We start from the raw sequence: 26,469 nt of genomic DNA, 5'->3' as shown, positions 1-26,469 counted from the left end.
GAAAAAGGAAGCTAATTAAAAGGGCCTAGAAAAATATTACAAGCTAACTATATCCCTTCCCCAGAAATTTACATTATATCTTAGAAAGTTAAAGCCCCTGAGAAGTCCTGCAGTGGGGACATTTCGTTTAATACTATCTTTCCTAAACTTACTCAAATGAACATACCTGTCCCCGTCATTTTCTCTATTGATACAAGTCCCAAGAAACTTTAGGAACTACTATTATAAAAAAACTTAACACTAAAAATGTACTGATTTAATATATGGTTGTAATTTTCTATCAAATAAATAAAGTAAGGTTTAAAATTGAATTTTATTTAATTTAGATTCATCTAAAAACATTATTTTGATTTTTTGTGGTATTTCTATGCAGATTCACTTTTGCTATTCTAACTAGCTGGTCAACCTTAATTAACCCTGAGTAGCTTGGGGGTGAAAGTCTGGGTTTGCAAGAAATCAGAAGTTGATGTCATTCTTCAATTTCTAAAATTCAGAGAACACTGGCTCTCCTCTATAGAATCTTCCTATACCAGGCCACTCTCACCACTGCAGGCATTCCGGAACCAGAACTTCATAAATTTCATGCTAAAAGAATTAAAACACAATTCCAGTAAACTAGTCATTCCACAGTTTAGAAATTTTCTTCTTCCCCTTCTTTCTAAACTGAAAACAGAAAAAAGAAAAACGGGAGAAAAGATGATTAGGCACAGAGTTTGTACCAAAAAATAATGGGAAAGAGAAAGCCAGCCATTTCCCGGGAAAACGAGCATCAGTTCTCTCTTTCACTGATGTGATTAAGTCACAAAAATAGACTGTTCGGCAATGATCTATAGCTCCGATCCTGGGAAACAAGAGGTTCTGGCTGCATTTCATCACAGGTGCACCTTACCTTGTCTAGACACTGTGCTGCCTTCAAAACAGTGGGTGCACTCAAACTCCAGATAGGCTGAGTGTCTTGAGACATCATCACTTTGGGGGAATGCCCATGGTTCAGAATCAATACTCAATTCTTTTTAAAGAACTTATATTTGTAAAGCATTATATAGTATGAAAAAGTCATTTAACTTGCATTATTTAAGACAACACAAAGCCCCTTACATGGACATTTTAATTCCTACTTTTATAGATGAGATTACTCAAATTAAGAAGCCAGACTATACAACAAGAGGTTATACAGATATTAAGAGATGAAGTTAGAACATAAAACTTCCCATTCTAGTACCAAAGCCCCCCATCTCTTTTGTACTATATGCCACCTCTTTTTGGCATACTCTAGATGCAATACCAGCACGAGCTGTGGTAACAAAGATTGTTCCACCTGTCTTTGTTTCCCTGTGTTCTACAACCCTCCCCCCTCAAGCAATTTTAACTCGATTTGTAGTAAATCAAAGAGATGTTCTCAAGTCCTTTGATGGATGAAAATGTTAAAACTGATGAACATTCCGAGTGACCATCCTCTCTGGTAGACCAAACACTGTACTCTCTCAATGCAGAATGATAACACTGTCATGGATTATTTCTCATGCTCAAGACAACAAGAGCCAAAATAAACCCCCTCTCAGTGGCATGCTTACTAGGAGACGCATGCACATGATCAAATTAAAGCATATGAATTTTATGCTTTATTTTCCAAATGCAGGAAAATCTTCCACTGAACATAACACTCGCTCCACAGACTGTGCAATTAATCAACATAATCATGGGGATAACTTAGCTGTTTTGGGGGGAGTGTCAAAAAACTCCTTAAGGCCACTAACGTGCCACTTGAGCCACCAAAGTAATGATTCTCTGAATCAGCACTTTGTACAAAGGTCCCCTAGAGACCTGAATGACTAAGAGCAACCCCAAAATCACTCAGCTTACTTACCACTATATATAGTATGGTAGTCAGTAACTTACCACTGGATTCATGTGAATGAGATCTTAATAGTCCTGTCAACCTTATTTTATATTTCTATTGCAGTGACTGACTGTGACAACTGGGTATAACCGATGAGCTGTGTGGCCTCAGAAGAAATAACATATGCATTTGAAATTTTATTTTTTATTAGGAAAAAAATGACCATTTCATATAAAACTAAAATGAGGATATTTGCAATACATACTAAAGGTGTCAAAAGCGAGCAGAAATAAAATATTTTTGCTCTATTATTAGGAGCAAAGGAAGACACAAGATGGGTGTAGAAGAAAGTACTCCCCCCAAATTCAATTCTAAGGCTAGGAAATCTTGCTTATCACAACAGTTATCAGTAAGAAGTTTCCTAAAACAAGATCCCTGGGTTCTCTACCCCAGAGTACTTGAATTCAGTGAAGTGAAATCTGGCATTCTCTATTTTTGTTTTTTAATAAAATCTCACTGGTTAGGCTAATAAGCCAGAAAGTAACCAATTTAACAGCCTTTAGGATTACAATAGATCAAACTCCAATCAACCTGGTAAACTAGTGAATAACAAAAAATCAATTACTACCTGATGCAACCTATTTAACTGGATTTTAAAAAGACAAACAATTGTTGCTCTCTGAGGCCCTTTCAGACAGTTACCAGGTAACCATTTCATGGGTTACAGCAGCAATTTTCTTTTTCTTTTTCTTTTTTGTATTTTTCTGAAGCTGGAAACGGGAGGAGACAGCCAGATAGACTCCCACATGCGTCCGACCGGGATCCACCCGGTATGCCCACCAGGGGGCGATACTCTGCCCACCAGGGGGCGATGCTCTGCCCCTCCGGGGGGTCGCTCTGTTGCGACCAGAGCCACTCTAGCGCCTGGGGCAGAGGTCAAGGAGCCATCCCCAGCGCCCGGGCCATCTCTGCTCCAATGGAGCCCCGCAGCAGCAATTTTCAACACATGTATTGCAAGAATTATTTCTTTTTTTAAAAGAGAGAGAGAGAGAGAGAGAGAGAGAGGGAGGCAGGGAGACAGAAACATCAAACTGGTCCTGTATGTGCCCTGATCAGGTATAGAATCAACAACCTCTGAGTTTGGGAACAATGCTCTAACCAACTGAGCTATCCAGCCAGGGCTTAATCATTTATTTCTGTTTGTTTGTTTTAGAGAGACAGACAGAAGAAAGGAAAGAGAGGGGAGGAGAAAGGGAAGCATTCGCTGCAAGAATTTTTAAAATATGCAATAGCTGACTACTTAGTCAGCGGTACTGACCTCTTTTTCCTTAAAATGTCAAATAAAAAAATGACAACAGCCAACACAATAATAGCCATCTTGTTCAAATGAATCAAAATTATACTTATTTTTTTGTCAGATCTGTAAAAAATATATTTTTTGGTATGTCTCATAATTTTAATAATTAGCTAATGTGTGCTCTGAGATGAAAAAGGTTGAGAATTGCTGGGTTAGAGAAACTTTTCCTGGCAGCATACTATGCCTTTAAATGTGCTCATCTCTGTGTGAAGACAGACTGTTTCAAAGAAATCAATGTCATATTACCCAGTAGATTTCTTCCCCTGAAAAACAACACACTTCTAAGACATGAGAGTCCTGGAGGTGGATGGCTGCTCCTCTTCTACCAGCCCCATTAGCCACTGCCCTGAAAGCGTCTCTTCCCCCATTCTAGACCAAGAGAGAAGGCACCTTAGACTCTCTGGTCAACCTCTAGTGGCCATTACTTGGTTTAACTTAAAAGGGCCCTTATCCCCACAGATTCTCCTTGGCCCATGCTCTACTGAAGGCATTACAAGTCCACACCAAAAAAGAATCTGTTTCTTTGATCCCTCTTGAGGAGATCTGTGACATTTCTGGCCAGACGCAGAAGAGACAACCTCAGTTGAGTAGACTTTATTGCCAGGCTAAATTATTTGGAATTTACCAACAAATGTTAAGAAAATCAGCAGCTACACTTCACCATACAAATCATTTTTAGCAATAAATTATTTGCTGCCCATTAAACGTGAGACTCTAACAGAGTCTCACTAGCATGAAATGTAAAAATAACAGCCACTAAACTCTGAATTAGGGACAGTGGAACAGAAAACAGAGGACAAGGTGTAGTATTAAGTTTGTTATAGAGGGTTTATACAGAAAAATTACATATTTTAGCACCTGGCATGTAGGTGATGGCTCAGTTTCGAGCAGAGTTTACAGCTAACAAGAATGTAACAATTATCACCTCTTAAAGAAACCGAATACATTTTATATGATACTCAAGACTGTATAAAAATAAAGGGGGTGGGGATCTCATGAATATTTAAATAGTTTATATATATGCATAGTATATGTATTATATTTACATATATACACATAGGCATATAAGTAACATGTTTATCCCGACAGAAAGTAATCTAAGTGTCACCTACATATGTTTCTGTAATACATTAGATGAGCATTTCTCTAGCCCTAGCACTATATTACAATTGGTCGATAGCCACTAAACATACACTACAGAGAAGTTAAGAGGAAAGAGCCCAGATTTCAAAATATATTTGAGAGCATCCACAGAGTAAACAAACTAGGAAGACTCCTAACCATTAAGCTTACTTACTCTTTAAGATCAGCTTTAGGAGAATGGACCTGTGAAAACCAAACTCAGCAGTTAACAGAAACAAACTTCTTAGCGTGTGACTCCCCTGTGATACTAGTAACAGTTAAAGGAAGGTGATGGTTCACAGATAAAATTACCCACACCACTGAGTCCCACACTGGATATTTAAGAAAAGCCTTTTAATTACTGAATAAATGATCATGACTAAATCAGGAGAGGAAGGCGGGGGTGGGGTTCAGGAAGGAAGAGGAGAGGCAGGGGAAAGCGTGATCACAGAAGAAGGAAGAGGAAGGAGAAGGAGGGTAGTCAGAGCAGTGACCTCATCTTACCAAAATATGTGAAAATAAAATACATTACACGGGATAGTTGTTTATAGACGGCAATCTTCAGTGCTGAAACTTGAAAAAATGGTCATCTGAATAGGTGTGAAGAAAGTCCAAACACATGGGATGCAAAAATATTTGTGGAGTCCCTCCAGGTACCATGTGCTGGCCACTGGAGTGTCAACGATGGGCGTTATTCCCAAGAGGTAAGAGTGTAGACGACCGAAATGGGGAGCAAGCCCAGTACTGTCACTATGGGAGGGTTACCCGGGAATGGTGAGAGGCACAGAGGAAGGGCATCTACTAGACCTGTAGAGGAGGGCATCTACTTCCCTGCTGCCACCTGGTAACAGGTGGCAGCAGGGAAGACTTGTATTGGAGATTCGGTACGAGATGGCATTACGATGGATTTAGTGGGAACTTGATATTAGGATGCAATTTGTAGTTACTTGACAATATCAACTCTAAGTTTTTGGATTGTTTCATATATTGGGGAGCAGGTTTCTCTTTCGCTTACAAATTAGAGAATTTGCAATATAAGAGGAAAAAAACTATAAAGATCTAAATTCTCTTCTCCATATGACACCATACTGATTCAATCAAGATATTTCATTTTTGAGATATGCAGAAATCACTTATAATTAATTATCATAAAGAATTTGATTAAAATGTGTCAGCAAAATGGCAGCTATCTTTAAGACACATTCTTTATACAGAGCCGCGGTCTTCACTACCAGAAACCAGGGATAATCCACATCCAAGCTATGGAGGACAGGCCAGGGTGCTCCCTCTGTGAGTGACCTGTGTAAGCTAGTTTTGTGACCTGGGCACGAAAAGGCCATCAGCGATTTGCTCCTTTAACATCTCACACTCTATCGGCAACTACTCACACTGGCAAACCAAAACCAAAAAGGTTCCACTCAAAGTATCATTCTCAATGTCTGCCACGGAGAAGAGCTTTATTTGATCTGTAGGAAACAAAAATGCCTTTATAAAAAATTATGATGCAAATATAAGCTCATTTTCCTTCACAGATCAAATGAAAACTGTCAACTCTATCAGGGAATTCTCTACCAGGGACTGCCTTCTGGATCCATTACCTACAAAAAGTAAGGTTTCAAAATTTCAATGATTTATCCTTTTAAGTCATTTCCAACTTAGTCAAACAGGAATTCTTAAGTGTAATCAGGCCAGGAGGAACTACAAAAATAGGATTAATGGGCATGTAAAACCAACCACTTAAAAGTCAAGAGTGGCATATATTTTACATGTTATTTAAACAATCAGGACTCTATTAAGCAAAAGCAAACAAAAAGCAAAACAAACAAACAAAAACCCACACATAAAAACTTTCATTTGCAAATAAAAACAAATTAACTGCCATACTCAGTATTAACCTACAACTTTATAATTATTGCAAATATATAATCAGTTGTGTGAAAGTGTAAAAACAAAACAAAAAAACAAAAAAAAACCCAACCTTGAAAAGTAAGACAGTAAGAACCCCCACACCAGTCGGTTCCAATCTGAGCAGCCAGCAGAGGGCGTACATGCCTCAACAAGAGCTGGCTCCGGCCAAGCACCACTCAAACTCATTTAGAAATAAGCCCGACCAAAATTCTAACACAGTGGGGGGAAAAATCATCCTATCAGTGGCATTAATAAAACAAATGTGTTTGGTTTAGGATTAATGAGAAATATGCACAAGAACATTTGAACAGAAATTTCTTAGCTGCTTCATGGAAAGTTGTTCATTAAAAAACAATAATTCCTCTTTGTATAGAAGTGAGGTTTAGTTCTAACGGCTACAAAATTTTTATAGATTGCTATTAAGAATTATCCACAACAAATAAATTTGTAGAAGTAAATTAAATGTTATATTTTTAAATCATAACACAGTTTAGTGAGTATATTAAATTATCCTTTGCAAACAGAGGGCCTCTTTTAATGTATTTACATGTGTCACGTACACATTTATTAATTTTTGTAACCCTAGAACAATCAAATATGTACCATTTTATGGTTAAATTAAGATATGTAAGTTACTTATCTGTCCACTAGTGTGTCCACTAGTTATCTGAAAGTTGTTGGTTCCGGGTCTCTGTTGCATTAGCTTTTGGGTTACAATAGGTTATTCTAGAGGAGTTCCTCATAGCTCTGTGTGTACATGTACAGACAGCATGAGAACGGTTTATTCTTTTAAAGAAGTTTTTCTATAAATGAAAAGTCATAAACCCTTATTGCTTTCCAAACTTGTGATTTCAGAAACGTCACAAAATAAAATAAAATAAAAGATTACCTCATGAAAGAACCAAATTCAATCAACATCAAACAGTGTATACTTTTTTACATTTACAGTATTAAATAATCCACTGGAAGTTCACAGTCTGATTTATATATAGAATATTAGGACAAACAAGATTTGCACTTAAGTTTCAAGACAGAAAGCTTCGTAGCATAATTGCCACTTGTACATCCACCTAAATGGTCATTTCAACCTCACCTCTAATCACCAAACAAAAACAGTGAAGCAATGTAACATCTCCAGGAGGTGAGTTTTTTTAAAACTATTCTTAGTAGATTTGAAAGTTAGACTGAGTTTACAACCTCTACAAACCAGGTGGTTTAGGTTACAAGTAGGTCACAATAAATAATAGTTATTATCTTTTGGCCGATGTGGATACCCCATTTCTGCATAAGTTACAATGACAATGTTTTGTTATTCCTAAACACTCAATTCTGAAATGTTTGCACAATCTGTTAAGTCCAGCCACATTTAAATGAGTCTGACATGCAGCCCGCTAAGGCCAGGGACGGGGATAATGCCTATTTACGTGGGTAAAATCTTGTGGCATATAGGTCACTCTCTTAAGGGGAATCAACTGCGTGTCTCCTCTTTGCATTTCCACCACAATCCTTCATCCTGCAGCCTGGAGCTGAGAGTGAAATGCAAGAAAGGAGCCGAGTGCTCAAAGCAAAAATCTGCTTCCAGGACAATCCATTATATCTGACAAGTTAAATGTTCCATGGTAGGCCATATGGCACCAGAGCCGGCCCGACGATGGAAGAGGGGAACTCAGCAAATGCATCACAATTAAGGAGTTTGGCTACAGACTTTACTTTGAATTACTTTATTTTTTATTAAATTTCAAATGCTGCCCCCCTAATTTTTAACTGAATCCCTTTTATGAGATAATTTTCAGAGAAGTTCCATAAATTCTTTCTCATCTCATGACTATGAGTATTAAAATGCAATGGTTGGGGTACCCATGGCCAGTTTTTTAAAAAGGGAGTTACAAAGAGGAGGACCTGTAGCCTCATTTCAAAGTTCTCAAGACAAATAGTTTGCAGACCTTGTCTGTTCACTAGATTAGAATATGCAAATGAAAGTGGTCATTAGGTTGGGACATTTAAATGAAACTGATACAGCATTAAATGGAACCAATTTCCATATTCAAGTCCAAAAAAATCTTTAAAGCTGTACAGTCATAATTTACATGTTCCTGTTTCTTCCGTGGTTTACTTAATTTTAACCAAATTAATGAATTAAATGAACTATCTTGACATAGCTGAGTCTAGCTCCTCCTAGCATGATAGAGAAACTGAACACTGTACACTCCTAAGACCACCATGTCCCAGAGACAAGTATTACAGGCTTTCTACTGATCAACGCCAGGTTGTCTATAGTAATAAATATTTACTGTTAGAAACAATGCAATATCAATCATATTTGTACTAAATTCAAGGTATGTATTTATTACATTAAGGGAGGGGAAGATTAAATTAATGGAATGACCAAAGTAGTATAGTACACTATGCGATGGTAGACGATTACACGTTAAAGGAAAAAAAAGGTTCCTATTTTTCCTGAAAAATTCTCAGGAAGAGGACTGGACCTGTAATAAAACGTGAAAAGGCTTTTCATAGAAGTGTCCAAACGCATCTATCTGGTCCAGTGTCACACAGCAATTTTATCAATTCCCTCTCTTTTTAGGGATGACACAAGATGCATTCCTAAGCAAATATAATATGAAATAAATTATAACGGGTAGGTTTTTCGAAACAGTAATGAGTATCGTTTAAGCATTCACACTGGTTTGCAAACATGAAATTCATAATAATCAGATAAATATGTATACCTCCTTCCGAAAGAGAAGACCCAGGACTCATTTCCCTAAACTATTTTTACTCCCCATTTCTCTGGAGAGTCACTATTTCCCTCAAATGTACCTGCTTCCTGCCTTAATTAAGAATAACATTATTTCAAAGAGCATATCCAGACACTTTATAAAAAGGAACCATTATGAGTCTTGTTTAAAATTATGAGCGCACTTTCTGGTGGTCCCAAAGTTACTATTTGTTAATAATCTAATGTTATCTTATATTTACATTTCCCTTATTTTTAAATATGACACAATTTTTTGGATTATGAAGATGGTACATGAATTATGCACTGGTAATTTGTATTAAAAATCACTTGTTATACCTCTTTGCATTTTATCAAGTGTTTTCATATGCTCTTCTAAGTTTCATCGTAATTCGGTTGGCAGTAATCATAACTATTATTAGTTTTATTCTATATGTGAGGATACAAGGGAGATTCAGAGAGGTTAATGTATTTGACTTAGAGCACACAGCTAAGAAATGGAAGCGCTGCATCGCTGGTCCAAGCATTGTCAGCACCGTAGGCCCTGCCGTGCCATATAGACATGCAGAATTATGAGTATTAAAAAGATAACAGCAACTATTACTCAGGAATGTAAGTATATATGTTATATGTGTTTACTTGTTATTCAAGAAAAAGTCGCTAAATATTCTGGTATTGTGATAGTGCCCAGTTTGAAAAGGGTACTAGAATCTTACACTTGGATTTCCTAGGAGGAATGAACACATATTTCAACATACAATTACACTTACACATGAGTGCGCGCGCGCGCGCACACACACACACTTGTAAAGTGTAGCCATGTACACCTCAGCACCAATAAGAGTGCATTGGGCCATTGTGTACTGCAGATCCTATTCCTGTGTATCCAGATCCACATTTTTATTACTAATTAAAATGTCCAGATGGTAAAATAACACCTGATCCGAGGGGCTTTTAAGTACAGTAATTGTCAACGCTCAACTCCTACATTGTTAACAAGTTAGAAAAATTGGCCTGCACTGAATTTTGCACTTTAATAATTTGAACACAAAAAAACTCACAGTAAACTCTTTACTAAGAAAATAAATAAATAGTTGACACTCAAATCACTACTATTACTAGAAAGCTGATGAACTCCAGCAGAACCACATGTTCTGTCATAGCAATATAATGCGCTTTACAGGGCGGAAACCCCAGAATGGAGGGAAAGGATGAAGCTAGAGCTATTCTACATCTCATCATTTCATCTGTTTTATGGGTTTACTAAATAATAACCAATTAACTTTCAAAGATATGTGTCCTTTTCTGCATTTTAATATCACAAATAGATAGGTATAGAGCTTCATCATAAAACCAAACATTTACTATCTTACATGCTTTTTAAAAACACGGATTCTGGAATGACCCCTGAAATTCAAGTTAGGGCTTGGCCCTAAAATAATATCCTTCAGGAAATCACAAATGTTTTTTAAATGTTTAAGCAGTTGCTTCCTAATCCTAAATGGATTCTTTTTTCTCAGGCAAACATTTTTGCAAATATTTAGGCTGCTTTGATACGCAAATGTTCTCCCAAACATTTCCACCAGCCAGCCACTAGAATCTCTCCACAGACCCCAACCAATAGGGAAGTTTGCAAGGGAAACGCAAGGAGACACTGAAGAAGAACAGCCAAGAAGCCGGCTTCACTGCCACAAACAACTGGCGATTTTTTTCCAACACTTGAAACAAAACCTTTGGAGGTTTTAATGAAATAACTGCTTTAACATTTGCAGTCATGGAGCTGTGCTTCTTGACTGACTCGGTGAATTCTGGGGAGGGGAGACCGGATCACCCACAGGTTTCCTATTTCAAAGTTCAATAACCCCGGTAAATGTGGCTTGCTGCTGGACAGTGAAAATCTCATCACTTTAGGAAGAAAATACCCAGAGGAATTAACATGTGCAAAACAGGAAACGGAAAAAGCAGTAAGTAATGCCACAACTAGGGTCCCAGATCTTGACGAGTATAATTCTAGGAGAGTACTTTCAAAACTGTGCTCCCAAGGGAATAAACTGGAGGAGACAATGCTTCTACAGCCCCATCTTTACTGTGTAAATAACTCAAGAAAGAATCCATGACAACACAGGGTTTCTAGAAATAGAAACAAGAGGGTAGCATTCAAAAATAACTTGTAAATACAGTCTGATTACAATTATTATGAGTAAAAACAGTCCTCAATACTCCCTTTCCCTTTTCACACTCTACTACAAAACACCCCTAAAACCTGCTCTGGGAAATAATGGGGTTCCCTAATCATAAGTCAACAAATCATTTCAAGAATTTCTCAAGCTTCCTGAGTCACATAAGCCACCAAAGGCTAGCCACACTGGGAACAAAACCAAATTTCAGGGTCCCGGTTTCTAACACCATGCTAGGCATTACTTAGAAAGGCATGAGCTGGTAAACATTCCTGAATTTGGTGGGAGAAGGAAACTAATAGTTTATCAAAGGCATAAACACTGAACTCATAAAAGAACCTGCTTCTCAAAGACTAACCTGCAGATCGACACGTGTTCCTTCACTTCTGCCATCACTTCCTCATTTACACATATTAGAAGTGGTCAAAGATTTCATCAGATGTGGTTTGACAATAGCAGTGAAGTGCCTAAAGCCACAGATTTTAATTGAGCCCAAAATACAGATTTGGGGGGGGGGTGGACCAATCACAGCAGGAAGTGCTTTAAAAGGAAAAAAAAAGGAAACATTATCCTGAGTAGTTACTCTGCACTTAGTTGTACTGTATGAAAAAAAAAAATTTAAAAAGCTCTATAAAATGTCAGAATTAACCTATCGTTTCAGATTGCTTACAGGTGAAATTCTACCATCTGGATGGGCAGTTTGCCTGCATAAAAAAAGAAGTAAACTAAAAGAAGAAAAGTAAAGCCTTCTTCTGCCTACTATTTTAACACAATAGATTTTAAAGGAAAGAAGACAGAGCTACCATAATCTCCAGACACAACACACGATGTGTACACAGACAGACACACACACACACACACACACACACACCCGTACAGACTGTGAGAAAAGTAGGAAAAAGCAAGAGATTCAAATAAAATTCTATTTCTTTGAAGTCTGAGATTAGTGAGAAATAAAAACCTAGTCATTCTTAATTGCATAAAAGGGGAAAAAGATTTACTTTAAACTTTAGATTAAATAATTGAGGAGGATACTTTCTATTTTACTGAGATACTCTTAAAAAACAAGTCCTCACTTATTTTTTATCAAAGTTTTTTATCAAAGTCCTATCAAAGTTTCTATTTCCTTTTAATAAGGCATATTTATATTCTTTATTTATGCTGGGCTAGCAACTTTGAGAATTACAATTTAACTTTAAATAAACAGGAAACTGCATCTTAGGAACTGCCTGAAGTTGTTTTCCATCATTCCAGAGTGAAAACGCTTATAAATTTGACAGTTTATAAAGAAATATGTTTTCATTTCTCCCCTTTTCTTAATCTTGATACAAAGCTTTTCCTTTTTATTTTTAAACACATCTACCTCAGCAACAAGATCTGACTGACTAATAATGATTTGTTTCAACCTAAACATTAAATCTGAAACCAGGTCAGAACTCTATTGAGGTTTTCTTTGTATTGCTGAGGACGAGAAAGAACTTTCAGTTTAACTTTAGGCGAGGATGACAAAACCTAAGTACCAGGTTGGCACCAAATGCTTTTTGCCAATCTACAGTCACACACTTTGAAGGCAACACACAGAGGGTTTATAAATTAATAGCTCTCTGTACTGAATGCTTGTCGATATCTCTGTTCTGGGGTTTCTGGGTATCCATTTTGATTGTACAGTGTCTCTTAAAATTACGCTCGAAGCACACTACTAAACCAGAAGTGTTGAGTGAGAGAATTATGGAAACAACCCAAACTCTTACACTAAACCACAAAGGGAATAGATTAAAAAGAAAAAGCACTAAGAAAACAACTATCAACCAAAAAGAGGAAAAAAACCCACCCTGAATAGAAAAATAGAATACTTGCTTTTTTTTTCGACCTTATGGGTAGCACACGGAGGAAAGCACCAGGAGATCTAAGGACAAATGCGTGGTGAAGAGTCGCCAAAAAGCATGTGGATGAATAAACTGTCGTGGCTCAAATCTGCCAGCGAGAGGACAGAGCACAACACGCTGGGGCTTGGCTGTCCTAACATGTTTTACTATGTAAATTTAAATAGTCTTGAAAGGGAAAAGGAAAGAGGGAGAAAGGTGGAGGTTTTTTTTTTTAATATTAAAAAAAAGTTTGCCAGAAATCCTCATACTTGAGTCACAAATAAAAGTATTTGCATTGCTGTTGTTTAAAAAAAAAAAAAAAGAATCTAGTTCTTCGGTTAAAACTCATCACATGTTTCCTCTGATGGAAATTTAGGGGGGTGGTTTAAAGAGTTAAAGACTCCCTACCATTAATTTGCATCTGGTGCTTTTAGTGTGAGTGTGTGTGTGTGTGTGTGTGTGTGTGTGTTTTCTTCCCTGAAAAGTTGGCAGAGCCGCCGATTTTCCATAATGCAAGCATTTGGGAATTGTGAGCGGAATGAAACCGATCCAATCTCCTGACTGCGACATGAATTTTCATTAATTACAACCTTGTCAGCAAAAGCATTATCAAAGCTGAATATGAAAATGCTAATGAGTCCTCATTTGCATATTTTTCTTTGTTGGAATGTCATTAATTATTACATTTTATGATGATGAATGCAGCTGTCGAAGCTCTCCGATGCATAATTAGCCATCAGAATGCCAGGAGCCGATCAGCATTTTTGGGTGAAAAAAAAAACAAATTTCACTTCCACTCTCCCCCATCCCAACACTACCCAGCACAAACAGACGCACACAAACACACACATACACACACACACACACACCCTGATGACGATAGTCCTGAGGCCGGACTTTGGGGAAGTTGGAAAGGGCTCCTTTAGAGGGAATTAATTTTTGCTTTAAAATTATTTTGGTTTTTTGCCGCTAACAGTCTTATACAATAGAAGCAGTTCTTAATAAAAAAAAATCGTTATTCCAGCTTAATTAATGCCACGCTTAATTATAACACCATGATGTCAGCGGTTTTAATTAAGTATTGGCTCCGTTACAAAAAAAAAAAAAAAAAAACCACTCTTCGCTGCAGTAAGAGTCACAATACACAGATCTGTGCAAATCATTGCTGCGATTTTCGGTCTTCCGTGGTTCATGAACTATTCAGATATTAACAGGCAGCAGGAAAACTCCAGGCACACACGCCTGCGCGGGAGGGCGCGCACACGCACAGCACACTCACACACGCACGCGCACACACAAATCAAGCAAAGGGGAAAACCCACACTTCCCTAGCACATCACTGGGATAGACTTTAGAGCTTACCTAGTTGACCACTTTTTTGAGCTAAAGTGTAAGTGAAGATGACAAAACATAGCTCATCCTCTCTCAGCCGCTGGGAATGATGTTTATAAGTAAAAAAAGAAAAACAACACAGAGCAGATGGGACCATTACACATGACCAAACCAATCAATCACAGATGAAGGGCCCAGGTGCAGCGCAGCCGTGCAACAACGCACCATTTCACAGTCTGTCAGACACACACACACGGTCGTTCATGAGTGACCCTCTCGGCTCCCCCCGGACCTCATCTGGAGCACTGCGCCCCTCTCGACTGCCTAGGCTCCAACTGACGTCTTCATAATCGCCCTTTCTAGCTGCTTTGCTCCTGCAAAGAGGAGAGGATGGAAGGGGTGGCGACAGGGGGGGTGGGGGCAGGGAGAGTGGGGAAGGGAGATAAGGAGGTGCTCACATCGTTGTCACCTAGGAGTCTAGCCTTCTTCCTTCTGCCATCCCCATGTCCCCACCCCAACCACAACCACAGTCGCTTCTCTCACCATCATGAAGCTCATTAATTTTTAAGGGTGACTGCTCGGTTGCTGCACCCCAACTGTCTGCCATTAGAAATAGAAATCTCGTTTCTGAGTTTCTTTCTTGTAAGGAAGAAAGATACGTGTAAGTCCAGAGTCACAATTAGATTGAAATGTTAAAAATTAATTAATTAGGCATGGTTAGCAGCACATGCCATGGTCCCCCAAAATGGGTTCAGATGAAACCCTAGTTGCTCAAATGCCTCTGAGGAACCAACTCTGTCTCAACATTTTGTGTCTTAAATAATTTCCGTGGCCCCTGGCATCCTATAATACCAACTCCTCCAGGAATCACTGAACCCAAATGAAAGTGTACATTTGCAAGGGGCAAGGTTATCCTGGCAACACAACTGAAATACCAACTCAGATACAAGTTAAAGATAGGCTCCCTGTTTTAAAATCAGAATTCCTAATTTGAAGCCTCACTTTGTGGCTTTGCAATTTCTGTTTCTTGAAAAACATAACAAGTGAAAAAAAAAAAACAGTAGGGAAGAAAGTAGCCAACAGAATGCAGAACAGAATGACAACATCCACCACTGAAGTACATCAACCACCTCAGAAAAAATCTTATCACATCACAAAAGAAAGAAAAGAAAGGGAAGGAGGGAAGGAGGGAGGGAGGGAGGGAGGGAGGGAGGGAGGGAGGGAGGGAGGTTTTGATTCAATATATTCTTTAATCATGAACTCCTTTAGCTTAGGTAATTTATAACCAAGTTTTGGAGATCTGTTGTTAGAGTACTAGTATTACAAAAGAACCCAGCTATATTTATTCAAAGAATTGAAAATAGATACCTTCCCCAGTTTTAGGAGATGACTGCTCATCCAGTGATTGAATGCTCTCAACAATTTATGATTTATTTTGCCCATTTGGAGATGAGAATTAGGAAAGCACTCAAACCCCAAAAAGGACAACTATATGGCTGCGAAATTAGCTTAAAGGATTCATGTCCCAAAATGCTCATGACATTTTAGGCTCTACTGGAAAATTTACACTGAGGACAAGAAAAAGTTAATCAAAATAGACCATCCAATCCAGCCACCCTAAGGATTAAGTCAAGTATCATTTAACATGCAGTTTCGCATAATGACACAAAACTTCAATAAAGAGTACAAGTTAAGTTGGGGTGAGAGAGTGTTCTACCTACAGTCTGCATGCCTTCCATTTACAGGCAAAGGCAATCGTACAGAACACTAGGAAGACTGGATTCACTGACATGAAAGCTTTGACTCTTAGCACGGACCCTACCATCAATTCAAACACATTCTCAAATGGTTTGATGACGCACTTGTTTTTTGTTTTTCTTTTAGGGTTCAGGATGTTTCTCATTTCTTTATCATCTATTTTTTCCTTTGAAAATTTTTCCTTTGAAAATCACGAATCTTTCTGTTCCCCAATGTGTCCTGTATTTTTTGTTAACAAAGGCCCTCATCTCTGAGCTTTAGAAAGAAAACAGAGAACAGATTTATTAAAATCTTCCATAGATATGCAGAAAGGATCACCTTGTGTTTGGAACGTGTTTTTTTTTTCTTCAAGGAACAGACTCTACACATTTGCATTAATAAATTTCTATTTTCAAGCTCAATAGAAATTGCAGTACAAAAAGCAGATGTGTATGTTGGATTCTTTCAAATTAAATTTCCAAAAAGCAGAGCCTATTCTAGCTCAAGATCAAAGGAACTAAAACATGATCTCCTCCCCCTTCCAATATAATTACAGAGATTCCATTTCTTTTGTTACCATGAACACAACAGGTAAATCTTAAACCTGAAGGATAATGATCAGGTGCTCCAGCTCTGCTTTGCTGGGGAAGTTGGATTGCTATGCTCAGTGCCCCTGCTGCTTAAACTACCACTCTACAGGAAGATGGCAAGTGCCTAATGCTCTTCTCTACCTTGTTCTTGGAGATCTGTTTCCTCTCCGACATCAAGACTATGCAGAATAGTTCTGAAACGTACAAGACCCATCTTACAGCAAGGTTGTTTTCAGTGAGGGCCACATCCATTCTAAAATGCACATCAAGAAAAAAAAATAGTCCCTGGCCGGTTGGCTCAACGGTAGAGCGTCGGCCTGGCGTGCGGGGGACCCGGGTTCGATTCCCGGCCAGGGCACATAGGAGAAGCACCCATTTGCTTCTCCACCCCCTCCCCCTCCTTCCTCTCTGTCTCTCTCTTCCCCTCCTGCAGCCAAGGCTCCATTGGAGCAAAGATGGCCCGGGTGTTGGGGGTGGCTCCTTGGCCTCTGCCCCAGGCGCTACAGTGGCTCTGGTCGTCGGCACAGAGTGACGCCCCGGAGGGGCAGAGCATCGCCCCCTGGTGGGCAGAGCATCGCCCCTGGTGGGCGTGCCGGGTGGATCCCTGTCGGGCACATGCGGGAGTCTGTCTGACTGTCTCTCCCCATTTCCAGCTTCAGACAAATACAAAAAAAAATACATTCATGGGTGTCTTTTATTGGTAAGCTACCTACAAACCCTTTTGGAAGTAGATGGGGTATAAATAATAAATAAACGAGGGGCGACACTGTGATGAAATGTCATATCTCGGCAGTCTTGGGAAAGGACAAGGCCCTGGGGAGGGAGAAGAAGATGCAAACCACAAAGTCATCGAAAACTGAGGTTCGAAAGAAAATCTGTTCACCTTCGAATGATTAATATGATCTATTTCTTTGGGGAATATAGGTAAAGAGAGAGCAAAATTTAATGTCAAAACCTACAAAAACGGGAAAACTTGGGTGAGAACACCCTCTAGGCTTAAACATTCTTGAGAGTGATTGCATTTTACATATGTATTTCTATCTCCCTTTTAAAATTCCTGGTACCTCATTTCATCCTTTATGCCCATAGGCATCTGCTCCCCTCTAATTATTTGCCATTTAGAAAAACTCTGCTTAAATTCCTTGTGCATATGTCCCTTGCTTAGTGACTATTTGTGATGCTTAAATATAGTACTTTATATTAGAGCAGCCTTGCATATAAGTACAAAAACTTCCCCACCCCCGAAAAATGTTTCAATATCTCCCCAAAAATGTATATACAAAGTAAACTCAGTATTACCAGGATATAAGTATGTACTACTATATACGTCACATACACACCCTACACACACACACACACACACACACACACACACACACACCTCAAAGACTGACTTGGCTGGTGGTAAACAAAGATCCTAGTGTATCTTCCAACCAATGCCTTCCCAATACAGATGCCAATAATAACATCCCTTCCAAAATATTTACTTTTAAATAGCTCCAGTCTTCTAAGCCCCTGAATTATTTTTGCTTGTTGATGAAATAGAATATGATTATTGTGCATGAAAATATCCTTATTTTAAAGATTTCCTCTAGACAATACAGAGAACAAAAAAACTTGAAAAATCAGACATAGTTTGGTAACATCAAAAACCCAAAATCAAACAGGTTTAATACCTTCCTAGGTCTTTTCCATAAATCCTTCCTTCTCTTTACTCATTTTTTCATTCTCCCATCCTTTTCCTCTTCCTCCCTCTATAATCCTTTCCTTAAAGAAGAGGCATTATATGTGGGAAAAACACTGATTGAAGCACAAATCTGAGCTTCTAAATTAGTTTTGCCATAACTAGTCGTGCATGTTTCCTCATCTGAATTAGAGTAAAAAATTACTAGGTTGAGGAATAATTACTATTAATAGTGGTAATAGTAATGATGATGATTGACTATGTGCCAAACACTGCAGTCTAGTGGAATAATTAACAGCATGGATTTGGGAACCAAAATGCTTGGGTTTGAATCCCAGATCCATCCCTAATGAACTGATGACCTGGCAAGGAACTGAATAGCGCCTCCATTTTCTTGTCAATAAAACAGGTCTAGTGTTAGGTAACATCTACTTCACCTGTGTTTGTTCTGAGGAATAAGTACTTTAAGACATTAAAGGTACTCAGAATATGCACATATTTATTATTTATCATCTGTTTCCACCACAATGTAACTTTCATGCAAAAAGGGAGTATTTTCTGTTCACCACTATATTCACAAAGCCTAAAATAGTGCCTGGCCCATGGTATGGGTTAGTAAATAAACAACTGCTCAGTGAATGAATGATGGATGGATACACAGAAAAACATACCTTGTTTTTTTAGAACCAACGATTCTAAGACTGAACTATTAAATACCTAGTACGAGTAATTTATATTACTTCACATGACATCTGTCTTCAGGAAACTGATCATTTATTTTGGGAAAGAAGCTAAGTACAAACAATTATTGTTATCAACCACAGAGGAAAAAATCACATTCGAAATATGTAAGATGAAAACTTTGTCACATTAGAAGAAAGATAACTCAGTTCTGGGGGATGGGAAGTGAAGTCTTCCTACCACATGATTCCTCCAAGAAGACTCTTGGAAAACGTCAACAATGAACACTAAGTTGTTAAAGCCAATAGATAATGTGCAGTTCTCATCTCCCACGGCAATCATAAAAACACACGTATGCCTTTCTTTGCAAAAGTCGGCTTGATGTCATCACATTTCCTTTTTCTCGTACTCTTTGGGCATTTCTTTCATTCTCACCCAGAGGGCTTTCAATGTTGAGAATCTTTCAACTGCTAGGCCGTAGGTCCAGTCATTACTGTAGACTCCATATATAATCTTGTACCTTTTATTGGCATCTACCTGCTGAAGACCCCTGCAGCTGTAGACCTTGTCCTAAGACTTTTGAGTTTTATACCCTTAACTCCAACTGCCTACTTGATATCTTCAATTAAATGGATTAAAAGTACCTCAAACTTAACACCAAACTCATGATTTCCTTTTGCACGTAGACATTTAATAGTGTTGCCTGGACTTTACAGAAATTGAAGGAGAAACAAAATGAGATTTATAAGAATCTTCTATTTCTAGCTCCTCTGCTGGATGTATACATCTCATTTAATCTTCATTACAGTGCTCTGAAGTAGACAGCATTATCTTCATCTTTATGATGAGAGTAGTAAGGCTCAGAGAAACTTTCCATTTCATCATAGACCATGAGTTTCAGGCTACAAGTCAAAATTAAGAGGATGAATAATGTTTGCTCTCAAGAAACAATCATGTTCCTTTCCTTTGAGCCTTATAAGCTAGCAGGGCTTGTTATAGTGTGTCATCCTGATTCATAATTGAGAGAGATTCTGGTGAATCAATGAGGGCTGTACCCAGGGGAAGAGGAAAAGTATAGAGCAACAGCTCAGCCAGATAAAAACAACATAAAAAAGTAGAAATATTTATATAAGACAAATAAAAATGGGAAAAAGTTAAAATCTAATTAAATAAGTATAAAACATAAGAATATTAAATATATCTTATGAATGAAAAGCTACAATGATAGAAATTTTTTTAATCGATAAATACATACACAGTAAAAATAAGAAACCAGAAATCACAAAAGGTTCTGAAATAGCATTTATCTGAAATCAGTGCTTAGCAAGGTTGTCTAAAGTGAAACAACCTCACATGGTGACTGTCTCTCTATAACCCAGGCCCAGGGCCACACCCAACAACACCAAGACCACGCATTTCTCCTTCACATTTCCTTTGGTGGTCCCTGCAGAGACTATAAGTCGTGACATTTTTTGCACAACATGACTATACTTCCTACCCAGACTTAGGACAAAGTGTGTTCCCTTTCTTGGTAATAGGTAAAATATTATCCCATCCTATTGCTCTCACTCAAGAAGAAACTGCCAGCTCCTCTATGATAATTCTTGAAAATTCCATTTATTTGACTGGCTCATCAGAAAGTCTTCCTCAACACAGGTGATTTAGCCCCCATTCCAAAAACCTGCAGATTTCACTGTTTCTTGACATGATCTATCACAGACTATTAAAGCTTGGCCTATTCAACTGTTCACAGGCAGATAATGGCTGTCTGTCTCCTTGGAGTGAAGACTGTGATTGGAATTCCCCTTTCTGCACATAGCTGGCTGGAAGTTCCCAGACAGAGGAAACTGGACATGTTGACCTTCAATAGTACTGCATTATTCATATAATATTAATATTAGAACATTCATCACACTGTAGCCACAGTTTTAGACCTTTGATCCCTCCAGCTTCAAGGAAAACTATTTTTCTGTCAGAGAGTAAAGTGGATCAAACACTTATCTCCATCAATCTCAGACGGATCCTGTTGCATTTTCTGGCTCACTAGAGAAAATTTCCCTCTCCAGGCCTTGCTATGCCAAACTGACCATGATTTGTTGTAGGAAAGGACCATAGGTGTGTAACGGAGGCAGAATGGGAAAGAGGCAGTTCACCTTTTGGCTCCTACCCAGGAACCACAATTCTGGCAAAGGGTACCCTTTCTAAGTTTTCCATCAGCAAACTGAGAAAGGCACATTCTTAGAGCAAACAACTATTTGGGCTCTCCAATGAGAAATTACACTTGCTAGCAACATAAATCTCCAGGATAGACTCCTACTGATGATGAACGAGTAGTCTAGTATCACAGAGCTGCTAAGCAATTAGGCCAGAAGTCAAATCCCACTCTAACACCAAACTCCAAGCTCTTCCCCTGCCTATACTTACAAGAATAAAAGAGGAAAGCAGATAGTAAAACACAAGAATACTGAGAGAACAGAAAGGGTGTTGTTGATTTTTTTTTTTTTTTTGTATTTTTCTAAAGCTGGAAACAGGGAGAGACAGTCAGACTCCCGCATGCGCCCGACCGGGATCCACCCGGCACGCCCACCAGGGGCGACACTCTGCCCACCAGAGGGCAATGCTTTGCCCCTCCGGGGCGTTGCTCTGCCACGACCAGAGCCACTCCAGCGCCTGGGGCAGAGGCCAAGGAGCCATCCCCAGCGCCCGGGCCATCTTTGCTCCAATGGAGCCTTGGCTGCAGGAGGGGAAGAGAGAGACAGAGAGGAAGGAGGGGGTGGGGGGTGGAGAAGCAAATGGGTGCTTCTCCTATGTGCCCTGGCCGGGAATCAAACCCAGGTCCCCCGCACGCCAGGCCGACGCTCTACCACTGAGCCAACCGGCCAGGGCCGGGTATTGTTGATTTTGACATCATGCATATTGAGGCAGGTGGGTTTCAAAAGATAAAAATATTAGGCTAGGAAAAACACAAAATTTGAACATGAAAACAGTGAAGTTGTGCTACCTTAGAAGATGGCAAACTACCTTTGAAAATATGTGGTTTGGGGAAAGCTCTTGGACTATATACTCCAGTTAGGTACTGATTCATTGAGTGTCCGTCAGTTTTAACATGACCCCAAGAGACTTGAAGTAAGCAATGTATGAACCACACTTTGACAATCATTGCCAGACTAGAAGATCCATTCGCACGTTTATACGTAGAGCGAAAAGAGTCAGGGGACAAACAGATGATGAGAGAAAACTTATTCCTGAGAAAAGGGAATGATTCCTGAAAAAAGATTCCAGGACAAAGGAGTTTAAATGAGCTGAAAGATGCAAATGTTGAGAGTTATCAAGAGAATGAAGAAGGGGCACATTTTCTTCTACACATGAAAGAAGAAACCAGATGAAGTTTGGTGGCAGATGTTCTAAGATCAACTACCTCAAATCAGGCAACACATTAGAAAAGTCTGACATCTTTCCTGAAATTCTAGGACCCCTGCTGCACTTTGTTGCCGCTTTCTTATCTCCATCTTTTCTCCTCCGAGGACCACGAGATTCATGCACAGTGGTGAAGTGGACTGACCTGTGAAGACTTGGAGCAAAAAGACAGCCCGTGGCGGATGAAGAGAAAGAACAACTTAAACTCAAGTCATCTCCACCAACAGTCTAAGGAGAAGCAAAGTTAGACGGGAGGTACTGAGGTGGTCTCCCAAGATCCAATGCTTCTTTGATATCGACAAATTCTAACATGACACAAATAGATATTCAAAATTGATCATGGACCATGAGCCAACTGCCGTCAAAGGGTCTTCCAAAGAGAAGGCCGCCAGAGAAGCAAGGGGACATAAGGGACAGAAGGGCGGAGGGTAAAAACAGCTTGGAAAGTCATACTTGGTGAAAATCAACAGGAAAGGTAGATTAGAAATTTTGATTTGGGGCATTTAGAAACAGTAATTCTCATCAGTAACAGTTAACAAAAAATTGTATTTATTCATTCTCTGAATCAAATCAGCTAAGTGGCAGAGGGGAAGAAGAAACTAGGGAACTAGGACCTACTGAAGAACCTAGCACGTGTCAAATCTTGGGCCAGATACTTTCAAAACATTGTGAAGCAGGCCTTGTCCTCTCCACGCCACACACAGAAAAAGGAAGGCCGGTGTTTACATGGTTGAGCCGGGATGCAAACCACATCTGAGTGAGTACTGAAAGCAGGGACTCACAAAAAGTAAATAACAAAAAACTAGATTGACAATCTTTCCAAAAAATCCGTTCCTGAGAATATTCATTACTCTGATTCTGCTTCAAGCCTGTTTCTATATTGTTGCTAAGTGTTTTATTATTTTGCTTCAATTTGTCGAAGACTATATATACACTACTTGAATAGAAACACTGCCCCGAATTCTACAGGGGAATCTAATTCCAGGCCAGCAGTGCAGCGGAAAAATGCAACTCCTCCCTAGAGGCACGCATTCCTGTTGGTAAAGTGACAGGGCCCACACTCATCAACCTCACTCTTCCTTCATTACAAACACTGGTGACAATATTTTCCCTTGATTTTTGTGACTCCTGACTCTTCTTCTTGTAAAGTCTTTTTCCTTCTTATTGTGGCTTCACTGTGTGCTGAAAATGTGGAAAAGAAGAAAAACAGTCCAGCGGTCCTAGTGTGGTCTTTTAACCCTCACTTTTTGTTTACATATAATATAATCTTCTCTTACATTTACATCTGATACTTTTTACATCTACCTGCACTGTCACGGAAAGCAGTCAGGTCTGCTGGCTTAGGCCACATGCTTCAGTCTGACAGAACTGAGTGTCAATCCCAAACATATCACTAACCAACCAGAAGGTTCACCTTAGTCTCAATTATTTTAATCTCTCTGTCCCTCACTTTGCTTATTCGTAAAATGAGGAAAATATTTCCCATGGATTACTGTAAGATAAAATGTGCAAATAAATTATATGTATTGGATGCAAATCCAATACATATGATGTTTGGCATATAGTAAGAGCAAATCACTAGTGGCTATTGCTATCACATTAGAATACTAATAAACATTTATGAATATTAGAAAGCATTATGGATGTTGTTTGGACAAAGGTCCCTGTCATTATTTACAATTTAATACTGGTGGTGCATGGACTTAATTTGCTCTTATGTGAACAAGTCAGTTTTATATATGTATCATAGATATAAAGACTGGACCTTAACCTAGGCTGTTTTAAACATGCATGCCTTTGGTGACATGGAAAGAGAACAGAGAACCATAAGATTAATTGTTTTGCCAAATACATCCAACTGTGTGTGCTGCTGATGACAGTAATGTTTATGCAAGAAACACTACACATTTTCATCTATACATATTTGTATTGCATTAAAAGGAAAAATATATCACCTTAGGGGTCCCCAAGGCTTTTGCTTTGCTATTATATTTTAGTTCCAAACAAGCCTACTTGTTTTACGACCTCTTCCCTCCACACCTTTCTCTCCGCTTGGGTCCCTTATGTGCCCAATCATCCATGTGCACAACTCTGACAGAACCATTTCCTCTTCAGCTGTTACCCTTGAGTAGTTTTCCAGTCCTTTATAGGCTAACATTTAAAGGTATAATTCCTACCCACTTGCAACTTTTATTCTAAAGGAAATAAAACAAATCAGGCTAAGATTGCTAGAGTGAAGTAAGTTTTTGAAATACTTCTCTCATACTGAATATGTTCATTCAATACTCTTACAACTGTAAGGCAAACTCAAATCATTCTTCATTTACTTTGCTCAGCTATATATCTCCTTCTGCTTCTATACACTGACTTCTAATATTCTCTTTACTCCTTATTAATTCCACCAAAAAGTATAAACCATACTAAAACTTACTAAATTACAATAATTAATTTTGAGTGACATGCAAATATCTAGTTTCAATCACTGTGTTGAATATTTGTTTGTTTGCGACAGAAAAAAAAATCAAGCATTTTTTTCTGTTTAGTGATATTGTCAAAATGCTGCAAGGGAGAATTCTGGCTCTGGAAATCACTTTTAAGAACAGAAATATGGGACAATCCCTCCATACTGATCACCTCTCAAGTATTCTCATCTAACATTACAGATAAGCCTCTACTCTTAAGGTATAACTGTGTGATGAATTAGACATACTGATTGCAGTGAACTTCGGTAATTTCCCTTAAGGTGGTATGCTCATTGTTTAGACCAGTGGTTCTCAAACTTTTTGAAGTCGGGGTGCACTTAAAATCCTACAAATAATTGTAGGTGCACTATATACAAATTTCTGAGAAATATGTCATAATAATTCAGTCAAATACTAAAGAAAAAAAATAAGTCCAAGCATGCTTTTATAATAATTAAACAAAATAAATACGACAAAATTAAATTTATTCTGACATTAAAAACCATTTTTATGTTTCATTTTTTGAGTTATACTTTTTAGAATTCATAAAAAGAGGGGTTAAAAAGTAAAAAAAAAAAAAAGTTATCTTTTTATATATATAGATACATTCTTAGTGAGATTTAGTAAATTCGGCAGGTCCTGGTACAAATGTGTTAAGTTTTTTCATTCTTGTGTTTATGAGAAACATGAGCCTGATGTGTCCTAGCGATTTCTTCAATGTTTGGGCATATATTTGAAAGGCAAACTCTCATTTCCTCATCAATATATTGAAGAATTCTTCTCTTTTTACTCTTAATTGTGTTGAGTGCAGAAAACTCCCACCATACATATCATCTTAACTTTACACCAAACAAAGGATAGAAGAAACGTGCCTCCAGTCTTTCCGGGGAACATGGAGGGTAGTGTAAACAATCCAGCACCACAGCTTAACAGCCTTATGCAACCTAATCAGGCAAGTGAGGTGGGGGGTTGGTAGACTGTCAGCTTACAGCCAATTCCCCACACCCCTGTCCCTCAAAAATCTAAACTCCAAAACCCCTGTGGGTTTTTTGATCCTGAACAGGCACATATTTCTCTGGAATACCATAGGGCACACCTGGAAATCTAGGGCGCACCAGTGCATCCTGGTGCACACTTTGAGAACCACTGGCTTAGACCAATGCCTGGCAGAGTGAGTGATTAATAAATAGAAATTACAGGTAGCCTCCAGCTTTCCCTGCATATATACTGAGTCAGTCAATAATCCATCAGCAGCCATTAGACCAGAACTGGAAATGACTGCAAAGTTATTTTTATTAAATAGTTTTTGACTTGGCTCAGTGATATTGGCAAATGTTGAGGCTATAACCATTTGGACTACACATGCTTTTGGCCTCTTTTCAAAAACTACTTGCAACATGTTAATTGGCTATCTCTCCCCACACTTGAATAAAAGCTCCACAAGGGCAGGAGTTGTTTTCAGCTTTGTTTCCTGATGTGTCCCCAGTGCCTGGCACCTACCATGGCCAGTGCTGAGCACGTTAACTGCTGAATGAAGGCCATGTTGGACAGGGCTTGTAA

At 38.6% G+C, this 26,469-nt stretch overlaps 1 protein-coding gene across 15 annotated transcripts in view; it reads right to left on the bottom strand.

Annotated features, from left to right (window-relative positions):
- The window catches only part of TCF4 (transcription factor 4), a 360,673-nt gene that overhangs the window by 183,336 nt on the left and 150,868 nt on the right, over nucleotides 1-26,469 (bottom strand). The window contains exon 1 of one of the 15 annotated variants that reach the window (XM_066247432.1): nucleotides 12,999-13,126. The exons of 11 other annotated variants lie outside the window; for them this stretch is intronic. The gene's annotated coding sequence lies outside the window, so the exon portion shown is untranslated. Of the gene's footprint in view, nucleotides 1-11,499; nucleotides 11,519-12,998; nucleotides 13,127-26,469 lie in introns of those variants that run through there. 3 more of the 15 variants (XM_066247433.1, XM_066247434.1, XM_066247437.1) reach the window with 3 other exon arrangements.

Source organism: Saccopteryx bilineata, chromosome 11 (assembly GCF_036850765.1).
Source record: "Saccopteryx bilineata isolate mSacBil1 chromosome 11, mSacBil1_pri_phased_curated, whole genome shotgun sequence".
NCBI lineage: Eukaryota > Metazoa > Chordata > Mammalia > Chiroptera > Emballonuridae > Saccopteryx > Saccopteryx bilineata.
Note: the sequence above shows the minus strand (reverse complement) of the source record. Positions and strands in the feature narration are given on the sequence as shown.